We start from the raw sequence: 11868 nt of genomic DNA, 5'->3' as shown, positions 1-11868 counted from the left end.
GGGGAACGTTCACCAGGGACGCACGCCTTGTCAAAGGAAGATGTGGGAGCGCGGCGGGGGACCCGCGGCGGGGGATGCTCGCCGGGGGACCCTTGCCGTGGGACGAGCGCCGGGGGACGCGCGTCGGGAGACGAGCGGCGAGGACAAGCAGCGGGAGACCCGCGGCTGGAGACGAGCGCCGGGGGATGCGCGCCGGGGGACGCGCGCCGGGGGACTCGCGGCGTGGGACGCGCGCCTTGGCAAAGGAAGAGGTGGAATCGCGGCGGTGGACGAGCGCCGTGGGACACGCGGCGGGGCACCCTCGTCGTGGGACTTGCGCCTTAGGAAAGGGAGAGGTGGAAGCGCGCCGGGGGACCTGCGGCGGAGGACGAGCCTTCGCAAAGGGAGAGGTGGACGAGCGCCGGGGGACACGCGCCTTAGCACGGGGAGAGATGGAAGCGCGCCGGAGGACAGGCGGCGGGGGACACGCGCCAGAGGACGAGCGCCTTAGGAAAGGGAGAAGTTGGAGCGCGCCGGGGGACGCGCGCCATTGCAATGGGAGATGTGGAAGCGCGCCGGGGGACCCTCGCCGTGGGACGAACACCGGGGGACGCGCGTCGGGGCACGATCGTCGGGGGACTCGCGGCTGGGGACGCGCGCCTTGTTTAAGGGAGAGATGGAAGCGCGCCGAGGGACCCGCGGCTGGGGACGCACGATTTGGTAAAGGGAGAAGTGGAAGTGCGCCGGGGGACGCGCGGCGGGGGACGATGTTCGGGGGAAGCGCTCAGGGGGCACGCGACGGGGGACGCGCGTCTTTACAAAGGGAGAGGTGGAAGCGCGCCGGTGGACGAGCGCCGGGGGACGCGTGGCGGGGGACGCGCGCTTTGGTAAAGGGAGAGGTGGAATCGCGCCGGGTACCCTTCGGCGAGGAGCCCTCGGCGAAGGACGATCGGCGGGGGAAGCGCTCAGGGGACCCGCGCCGGGGGACGAGCGCCTTGGCAAAGGGAGAGTTGGAGACGCGGCGGTGGACAGGCTGCGGGGGACGCGCGGCGGGGGACGATCGCCGGGGGACGCGCCCCTTGGCAAAGGAAGAAGTGGGAGCGCGCCGGGGGACCCGCGGCGAGGGACGAGCGCCTTAGCAAAGGGAGAGGTGGAAGCGCGGCGGTGGACGAGCGCCGTGGGACGCGCGGCGGGGGACGCGCGCCTTAGGAAAGGGAGAGGTGGAAGCGCGCCGGAGGACAGGCGGCGGGGGACGATCATCGGGGGACACGCCTTAGCACAGGCAGAGGTGGAAGCGCGGCGGGGGACGCGCGCCGGAGGACGAGCGCCTTAGGAAAGGGAGAGGTTGGAGCGCGCCGGGGGATGCGCGCCGGGGGACCCTCGCCGTGGGACGAACGCCGTGGGACAAGCGGCGGGGGACGATCGTCGGGGGACCCGCGGCTGGGGACGCGCGCCTTGGTTAAGGGAGAGATGGAAGCGCGGCGGTGGATGCGCGGCGGGGGACGAACGCGGGGGGACGCGCGCCTTGGCAAAGGGACAGGTGGAAGCGCGCAGGGGGACTCTGCGCCGGTCGGAGGTTAGATTTTAGAGGGGAACGCGCGCCGGAGGACCCGCGGCGGGGGACGCGCGCCTTAGGAAAGGGAGAGATGGAAGCGCGCAGGGGAATCTGCGCCGGGGGACGCGTGCCGGGGTCCCGCGGCGGTCGATGCGTGCGTTGGCAAAGGGAGAGGTGGACCCGCGCCGGGAGATGCGCGCCGGGGACACGCGCCTTAGCACAGGGAGAGGTGGAAGCGCGCCGGTGGACGAGCGGCGGAGGACGCGCGCTTTGGCAAAGGGAGAGATGGAAGCGCGGCGGGGGACCCTCGGCTGGGGAAGCGCGCCTTGACAATGGGAGAGGTGGAAGCGCGCCGAGGGACCCGCGGCGGGGGACGCGCGCCCTAGCAAGGGGGGAGGTGGGAGCGCGTCGGGGGAACTCTGCGCCCGTCGGAGGTTAGAATTTAGTGCCGTATATGGATATCAACATGTCAACCTTTTTCTGTTTCAATTTGATTCATCAATTTGATTCATCAATTTGATTCATCAATTTGATTCATCAATTTGATTCATCAATTAATTTAATAAATATTATTTAAATTTATTTTGTGTCTCTTTTGTGGTTCTTTATTTTATTCTGATAACAACGTTTTTTTGTCGTTGTAATGGCATAAACACCGAGATCAACGTTTTTAGTTGCCAATTTTTAGCTTGGATCTCAATTAGTATTTTCTGATTTGTCTTTTTTTGTCTTTCATGGCTTATTTTTTGTTTCTCAGTTACGATGGGGTTGGGTATTTACAGGGTTCCCGTGTACTTCCACTTTAGTTTGGTTCAATATGTGTCTATGTTACTGGTTTACGTAGGGTGGTCATGTAGAGACCAAGCACGGCCTGGTGGTCACTTGTGCTTCCCTTTGGAAGGCATTTGCTCTCGTCCCATGAAGCAGGTCTCATCACGTTTAACTGTTTCTCCCTAAGATGGATTCAACCACTTTGTCCCCTTTTCTTTCTTCTTTCTCTCAGTTTCTGTTGGCAGGTACAGCACTACAAGGTGTGTGGTACCCATTTACCCCGCTGTGGTCACCGGGAAGAGAAATGTTTTTGGGTCTTTGAGCAGTGCTCTGCCAGAGCTGTAACAGCATGTTACCAGTATGATTTTCATTCAGGATCCGAAAGGTGTTATTATACGTACCTCTCTAAAGTACATTCATAGAGATGAATACTAAATCTGATTTCGTAGACATGAATCCAAATCTCTTCATAGAGTTTCTTCCCCAACTTCTCTGCCTTCTCTGCTAGGTTTGGGATTACTAGAGGTGGTTGTGTGGTTGTTTTATTTTATTATTATTTTATTATTATTATTTTCCCCCCACACTGTCAAATACAGTGGGAGAGTTGACCTGCCTGCTCTCTGCTTGCAGGCCATGCGTAAAGATACCTGTGCAGGTCTGAAGGAGTTGGGTGCACAGTACTGTGGGAGTTCATGCACTGTGAACCTGATGTTTCTGAAAGTGTAAGGCTTATTGCACATGCAGTAATCACACTGTGTACCTGCATCGTATGCAAACAGACTGTTCAACTTCTGGCTGGGAATTTGACTACTGGTGCATGTACTGTGACCATTTGCCCCTAATGGACAGCCTGGACAGAAGTGTTGCTCCAGCACCAAGTGAGTGGAGAGTCGTGATGCAGAAATCCTTGACAAATTACCGTATTTTTCTGACAACACAATTTTTTGTAGGTTGGAAAAAAGGGTATTTTCCAATGGTGGGGGGGGGGGCAGAACACATATAGCTGATTACACAAGGGGAGCACAAGGACAGCTAATTCAAAAAGACATTAATCATATATTTCAATAAGTCAGTTCAAATAAAATACGAATTTTTATAGTTAATTGAGTGCATGGTTGGCCAGGGTGTGTATTCATGAGAAGTGCTTCAAGATTTCTGCCTGTTCCTGTGACAGTTGGACAATAAAGACCAGCTCTCCCCATTGCCAGTAACCAGCCTATCAGAAGGAAGCAGGTGAGTTTCTTCAGCTTCTTCCATTCTCACACCATGGGGCCGTGGTTCTTCTCTAATGTGCAGACACTCTTCAGAGTGTGCCGTAATCTGCTTCTGGCTTTGCATTTTGTTTCAGAGAGATGGAATAAAAATGTTATGTCAGTTTTGCTTCTGCAGCAGGATGCTTTGGGAAGCGTTCTGGACTCAGAGAAGCGTTATCACTGAGGTACCAAAAGACTGAGGGACTAAAATCATTACATAAGTTTCTGAAAAAGAAAAAAAAAAACTAACTAATATGGATCCCATCCATATTGTTTGTGCAAATTGGGTTTCAAATTATATAGGATTGTAACAACCATTTGGGTAATGTCTTAGTTGCCTCATAGGATTTCCACAGTCATTGCACGTAGAATGACAAACTAAAGCTAACAACTTTTCTTTTAAGTTTAGAGTAAGATTTTGCTGCTCTCCTTCTAAGTGAGTTAGTAGGTAAATCCTGAGGGTCAGAAACTGAAGGAAGGAAAAGGTGATTGGAAATGGAGCTACAAGAAAGAAGGGGAACTTTGGCAAAGGAGAGGAAAAAAGAAAGAGCAGTACGTCCAGTGAGTGTGAAAGAACAGATTAACTGCAAGGAACACTGGAAATTTCCTTCCCCGAAGAGTGCATCAGCTGCTGCGCCCAGCACAAATCCGTACTCATCAGACACGAGGCATCTCTGGTCAGAAGCTGGATCAAACTTCCAAATGCCAAAGAAAATGGGTGGGGGTGAACGGAGCTCTTTGCTTTCAATAAAAAGCTTTCAAATAAAAGCTTCCAATGGACTGTGTTTCCCTTTTTCCTCTTCGGCTTGAAAACCTGCAAGCTTCAGCAGTGGCTGTTGGGCTTCAATGATAAGGACTTCATTATAAGGCAGATTGGATGGCCAGCGTGGATAAGGCCAAGGGGTGATAGAAATGGAATGATATTTTTCTTGTGTTTTTCTTGTGTTGTGGGATTTCTTTCTGCTTCCACTTTCTTTCAGGAGTATACGTTTTTCCTCTTTTTGCTCTCTACCTAGGCTTTTTTCTTAACTGAAATATAAAACAATTTGGCTTCATCCTATCTGGCCAGCTAAACTGCATTTTAAGGTCAGTCCATAAACAAATTTAACAACTGTTGTTAATTAAGTAGTTCTTGTAGTATTGGTGGGGTCAAACAAAGGGTATGTGTGGGAGAGGAGGGGAAGAGAGAGCCTAAGTGGCAAAGGGTGGGGTGAATCTTGGCTCCTGATTTAGAAAGAGTGAACAAGCGCAAGTCTCTGGATAAGGCCTCTGGGACATAACAATGATAGTCAGTCTTTCAAATGTTGGTGCAAATATCAATTAATGACAAATGACGGTTCGTGTTCTCTCATTCATGCTTCCCTGTCAGCAAAGTATGTTCTCAGAAACTATCCTGGTAAGACGTGGCTCTCCTCTGGCAGAGCCCCCATCTGCCTCTGTCAGTGGCATCCTTATAATGCCAGCACTGCAGCGATATGAATGCCTCCCATGCCAGGGATTTGTCCATCTCCAGCTGCTAAAAAGAGTTGTTGCAGGATGGGTATTACAGAGTAACAGAGTGAAGGAAAAAAATAGAAAGACTGCATTTGATTTCAGTACTCAGAAATGCACTTGTGCAATGAATGAGCCAACGGAGAATCCAACACAGCCTTCACCAAAACATATAGTTATCAGATATTATAAAGACAAGTACAAAGCCAAATGTCCACTCAATTATGTCCGGTTATTTTGTTCTGTTCTGCAATTAATTTATCAGGTGAAAAGGATAACCGAAATGTAATTCTCCTATTCTGGGCCTTTCTGTTGTATTACTGCTGATGCAGCTGTTCTCATGGCAGGAAGAATAAGGTCCCATCCATGCCCCATTTGCCCCTCCTTGCAACTGCTGTCTCTCTCACTGACTTGGAGCTAAAGCAGAGGAGCTAAGTAGTGAGGCAGGATAGGGGAATTCATTCCACTGTCACAATTGGGAAGGCTTTGCTGAGCTCAGAACAAGTGTGTTGGTCTGATGCAAAGAAAGAAAAACTATTTCATTATTTTCCCTGTTCTGAAAATCACTTAAACATATTCTCAGTTTGAAGTCCACACATCTTTTCATTGAAACAATGAGATTAAGCAGTTTCTTGGTGTAAGACCCCATATATTTTGGCACAGTTAAAGAATAGTTGGGATACTGGTGGTCGTGTGGCCCGGAGGGTCTGCTGCACCCTTTACATATGGAACCGGTCTGGGGAATGGATGAACCAACTCAGGCTCACACAGAAGCGTCCTGAAGAACATGAATACTGGTTTCTGGTTCAACTCAAGAACAGAGCAGGCTTAACAAAGGGATTCAAAGATGCTCTGCATTTTAGAACTGGGTAAACCAGGTCCATAGGCTCACTGAGACGTTGGTTAGAAGAGATGTCTGGAGACTTAATGGTCGCAGAGTCCAGAGTATCATTACCCTTTTAAAATGCTCTGTAGAGCCCCTCCAGAATTATCCTACCTGCCAGAAGTAGGTCCATGGCACTCGGTGATGACATTATACTCTTGGAAGTACAAACTGGAATAAAGTCAAAACCAGAACCCACTGGGCTCCATGGAGTTGCTGAAACACAGTCAAACACCCCTTGTGGGCTAACCCAGAGGCAGCTCAGCTTCACACAGCCACTCATTTACCCACCCAATATGGATTGGGGGAAGAGAAACAGAAGGGTAAAACTCATGAGATGAAGTCAGCAAGTCATTCGGTGCTTCCCATAGGTGGGCAGATGTTCAGCCACGTTCAGGAAAGCAGGGCTCATCATGTGTAAACTGGCTCTATCCCAGCCCCAACCAGTACACTCCTGATGGAACTAGGGAATCTCAACTAGATCCCTGTGCTTAGGCACCTGGATGAGCTCCGTTGAGTGCACTGAATAGATTTCAGATGAGTGCAGTGGGATTGTATAGTGAGCACAGCCCGTCAATGGGACAATCCCAGGGGCACACCAGAAACCGCGTCACTGGAGGCATACGAGATGCAATAGGACAGGGTGCCAGATCATCTCATTCCCTTTTCCCATGAAATATTGTCCATGATGGTCTTTCAACTTACATCTAACATGGGCTGTTTGGTGCTTCAGCAAGTCTTAGACAACGTGTAGACATCAATAGGAGCCATATCCTATCTTGAGTGGCAAGTCAAGAGGCTTCTGCCAAAAGAATAAATAGAGTTTTGAACACTGCAAACACTGTGCTAAAGAACACTGTGCTCATCACCCATCATTACTGGGGTGGCACAATATCCCATACGCATTGTGTTTCAAAGGGCGTGATTAGGTGGTTGTGCTGTATAAACCTGGACTCGGTGAATCTATAGAGCGAGCTAGCCAAATTGAGACAGAAGCAATCAGAATTTCAGCTTCTCTCCTATATTTTTCAGGCCTTCGGTGCAATTTAACCAATGTTTAGCTGTATGTCCATTGTATTTATTATCTGAGCATTTCATAACAGTTGTTAAATTTTATTCTCTTGATATTTTTCACAATAGTTCATGTAACAGAAGTTGTTTGAAAGAAACAAGAAGAAAGAAAGATAGTGAAAGTGCATAAAGAAGATTCGACGTTGCAATTTCCCCCACTAAAATGACGTCATGTATTTTTTGGGCTTTTTCAGTGGGAAAACAGGAACGCGACAGGTTACAAATAAAATGTTGCTCTCAGCGTTCCTGCTTTTATGAACTGCAAACCAGAACCACCAGACATCCCAGCAGCGCGTAGATAAGAACCATCGCTGTCAAGGCAGATTCTTGCAGAGCACGTAGCCCCTGTGTGCGTGACCTGTAAGGGGTCCTGCTCTGGGAAACACAATGCCTGCAATATGTCCATTCCTCTGTTTGCTGCTCATCTTATTTTTCGTGTGTATCTCAGTTCAGCATGCTTTGCTTGCTGTGCTCTGCATTAGCTTCAGAGATTACTTCTCAGCCAGCCTGTGTGCTCTCAGTGACATTGTTTCCTTTGCTTTGCTGTGTGAGCACAGCTACTGTTGCAGTCAGCAACAGGAGTTCTGGTAACATTGTTTATCTCTGTCCTTTATGAGCTTGGAAGTCATGAATTCAGGCCTTGCTCTCTTTCTCTCTTTCTAGTCAAATGCCAAATTAAAATAAATAGAATTAAAGAAGTAGAATAAAGTTTCTCTTCTAGTTTTCAGAATGAACAAAGTAGTGTAACTTCAGAGGTACGGTGCAGTCTGTGTCGGAGTTTGGGAGGGATTTTCCTCCTATGTTGTCACGGATTACCTAGATTTACCTGTATCCGTGACAGGGCAGCCGCCCCGTAGGGCCTCCCCTCCCTCCCCTCCCGGGGCCCCGGAAAGGAAGGGAAAATAAAACAGTGGCAGCAATCTAAGGAGGAAAACTTATTTTACTAAATATGATATTGGAATACACTGATTGAGGCTAATAAATCGAACAAAACAGAGAGAGAGAGAGTCCCCGAAAACCGAGAGGCCTACTGTGAAGTCTAGGCGACACGGCAGGAATGCTTCTCACTCCCTGAGAGTCCGAGAGAGAGAGAGAGTTCCAGCCTGAGAGTGAGATTATATATGTCCTCCTCCCGTGACTTATCTCTGCCGCGGCATCCTCTGGGATATGTAGTTCTTCTCCGAGAGCTGAGCACCTGGGATGCTACTATTCTATGGAACTGGAGAATGGATGATCTATACTGCACATGATGTTATGATGTGGAATATTGACAGCAGCACCACAAAACTATGACATATGTGATTTTATGTTTAATCGCATTGCAGCTTTGCATTGCAACTGGACTCTGCTGAGACAGAGGTGAGCTACCAGGGGAAGAGCCAGCAAGTACTTGTTGCTCATCCCCTTCCACACACCATCTTGGCACTGCTCAGAGGCCCTGGCTGGTCTCTTGCTGTATACAGCTGCACAGGAACCTATTTATCTTTGATTTCATTCTGTTTTCAGCTGTGTTCAGCTCTTGCAAGTGTCTCCTATTTATTTATATATATATTTCTTTCTGTTGGAGCCTTTGTTTGCCCAATTCTTTTGATCTCACACGTCTGGCTATAAGTACTCCCTCAGACACTGTGTTTGGATGGCCATAGGAAGGAGCACTCTTTGCAAATACGCCTTGTGTCTATCTTAGAAGTCAGGGACAGCCGCTTTCACGAGGCCAAGTTTTCTTCTCTGTTTCTGAGGCAGCAATAAGTGATGAAGCTTCTATTTGCTGCACAGAGGAAGGCACCGGAGGGTGTGAGTTCTGCACTGGTGCGGTCCTGTGGGTCTGTAGTAGGGATGAGATATGTGGGAGACAGGGAAGTCACACGGACTTTCTTGGTTCTGCTCTCCCTTCCCAGCAGCAAGCTGAGGTCCCTTATGGTCTCTACGCACTGGCTTAGGGTGAGAGGGGAGCCCAGGCTGGCCAGGAGCAGCCAGGCAGAGCTGTATGTGCATTTATGGGGCTTTCCCAGCCATACAAACTCTGCTATTGCACGCTTATGGTTTCAGGTAAAGTATCTCCAGTAAAGATGACCTCCTGGTTTCTTCATAATAAACAGAATGTCAGATGTGATTAAAATCCCACCCCCCAAATATTACCTGATTATTTCTGATACGTTTTTAAGTGTTTATCAGAAACAGTATTATAAGTTTCATAGATGTGTCTCTTCCTGCACAGAAGCTTAAAGTGAGAACCCTTTTTGTTAAGAATATCTTACATGGCTCAAGTTGCAGTCCCAGTCCATATCCCGGTGAGATAAGACTCTCCACATGCATGTCTGCTTCCTTAAATGGTGGATCTGGCCCTGATGCTATAAAAGATAAATTTCAGTCCTGGAGCCATTATAATATATGTCCCCTCTGGGGAGATCCTGGATGTTTTGTTTACCAGGTCACTTGTAATTTGTATACTACCATCAGGCAAGGGACCCAGCCATGTGAAGTTTGTTTACAAAATAATCCTAAAACAGGCCATAAGGTTCAGTTAGGGCAAATAGGAAGAGGAAATTGTCCAGGACAACAATGGCAGGTGGATTTTTCCAAGCTCCCAAGAAAAGGGGGGTATAGATACATTTTGGTTTTAACAGATACCTTTTCAGGATGGCCTGAGGCATACCCTTGCCAAACTAACAAGGCTAGGGAAGTAACAAAGGTTCTGTTACACGAAATAATTCCAAGGTTCGGGGTGCCAGGAACAATCTCTTAACTAAACCCCGAACCAAGGAAGGATTAAGCCCGTATGGAATTGTCTATGGGCGACCCTATGCTGTACAACAGGGAATTTCCACACAAGTGGGGGATGAGGCGCTGAACAAATATGTGATCAGCCTAACAAGGCAAATAAAGAGAATTGAAAGAGTGGTATTTGGTACTAGAGCACAGGGCCTGGATGGGCCAGTACATGATTATTCACCTTTGGAACCTGTATGGGAGATTGGTAATCACAGCCTGAACCTCTGATTAATCAGCTGAGGCAAGTATGGGGTCAGCTGTGGGAGCACAGGTGAGAGTGATGTAGCTGTGCTACCTGAAGGGGTGGGGCTCGACTCCATCCCCTCTGAGACCTCATTTAAGGGCTGACTCCCACAGAGGCAGAATCTCTTGGAGATTGCTCACCAGTGCGGACTGCCCCAGCTTCTTCAGCCAAGGCACCACCACTGGTGAGTTTTCCTTTACTTTTTCCTTCTGTACTTTTGCTGCCATCTGTATATTAACAACCAATACAGAACTGAAGTGGGAAGGGCCCTACAAAGTGTTACTGACTACACATACAGCGGCTAAGGTGGAAGGACTGATCCTGTGGATACATCACACTCCCCTGAAGAAGGCTGCCCAACCATGGTGGAATGTTGAAGAGAAAGAACCTCTTAAGCTTAGACTTAAGAAGAAAACATGAACGTATTAGTTTTTAGTATATGTATATAGGAGCTGCTTTAGCTTGGCAGGATAATGCATTTATACAAATGATGGAAAATCTTACTCGAATTATGAATATTTCAGATTGCTGTGTATGTACAGCCTTGCCAAGGGATGGAGGAATGGAACTCCCTCAATATGGGATTCCATCCACTAATTGGACACTGTGGAAAGGAGCAGGAGGTAAACGTAAGTGTATGAATGAGATTATAACCTCAGAAACAAAGGGACCTCAGTTTGAGTTACAATTCTGGGCAAAACATAACATTGCAATGCTTAGGAGATATGGCATAGGTAAACCGGTAAGCGTAGTGGAATTTAATGTGTCCCTACGAGATGGAGTACAGTTTTGTAATCTTGAAAGCCCCAGACAAAGTGGGAAAAATGACCCTTGCTATAATATCACGGGTCAGAAAAGTGCCCCTTGGGACCAGGGTTGTGGTGGCTTTGTGGTGATGGACAGGCAAGAAAGACTTTACGAAGTGAACTGGAGGGGACACTGCATAGGGGGATATTTGGTACAACAACACGATTCTCCCTCCTGGGATATTAAGTACTCCTTGGAAGAGGGTGAAGCATGTAAATAACCCCCTTATAGACAGGCCAACTGCCTTTCATAGCTTTGCAATCATTAATATTTCAGCTACGTTAAAGATAATAGAAATCAACTATTGATGCAATACAAGCGCTATAAGTAGAAGTTTCAACGTTAAGTAAGGTAGTACTGCAGAATAGAATGGTGCTGAAATTAATAACAGCAAAAGAAGGAGGGGTTTGTGTAATCATAAATCAGAGTTGCTGTGCTTACGTAGACGAGACACAAAGAGTAGAGATGGATTTACAGACTATGTGGGAATGTGCTAAAGTGCTCCATCAAGTTTCATTAGACGACACTTCCCTTGGTTTTACAGAGTTGCTGGAAAAGTGAACTGATTGGCTCCCCAATTTTACCTGGTTAAAATAATTGTTTCTGACTTGTGTTGCAATATTGGCCTTGCTTGTTTTGGTGTGTATAATGTCACAGTGTGGGATGTGGCTTTGCAAAGATACAGAAATAGCTATGAGGATTGGAAGAGGCATAGATTACGGCAGAAGATGGAAAATGGAAGTTATTTTAGAAATTCTCTTTCTAGAAATGGAATCATTTAGCAAAAGATTTTGCTAGATTCAAGAAAAGGGGGGAATTGAAAGTAAGAATTAGGTAAATAGGGGCCTTTCATGAAGATTAAGTATCCTAGGCTTTGGGGAACGTTAGAAGAAAAGGACTAGTGGGACATGTTGACATTGCTATAGTTATAATACAGTTGGGATAACACAGCTGTGACAATAAAGCTGGGTCCATAGATAAGACAATACCGTTGGGGGTATGCATAAGGGAAAGGTAGCCAAAGAAATTGGCTTTGACTGAT

At 47.9% G+C, this 11868-nt stretch overlaps 1 pseudogene; it reads left to right on the top strand.

Annotated features, from left to right (window-relative positions):
* Positions 1-1341: 1341 nt before the first annotated feature.
* On the top strand, positions 1342-11608 carry LOC140255646 (endogenous retrovirus group PABLB member 1 Env polyprotein-like; annotated as a pseudogene).
* Positions 11609-11868: the final 260 nt, after the last annotated feature.

Source organism: Excalfactoria chinensis, chromosome 1 (assembly GCF_039878825.1).
Source record: "Excalfactoria chinensis isolate bCotChi1 chromosome 1, bCotChi1.hap2, whole genome shotgun sequence".
NCBI classification, from domain to species: domain Eukaryota; kingdom Metazoa; phylum Chordata; class Aves; order Galliformes; family Phasianidae; genus Excalfactoria; species Excalfactoria chinensis.
This window is presented reverse-complemented; position numbering and strand designations above follow the sequence as displayed.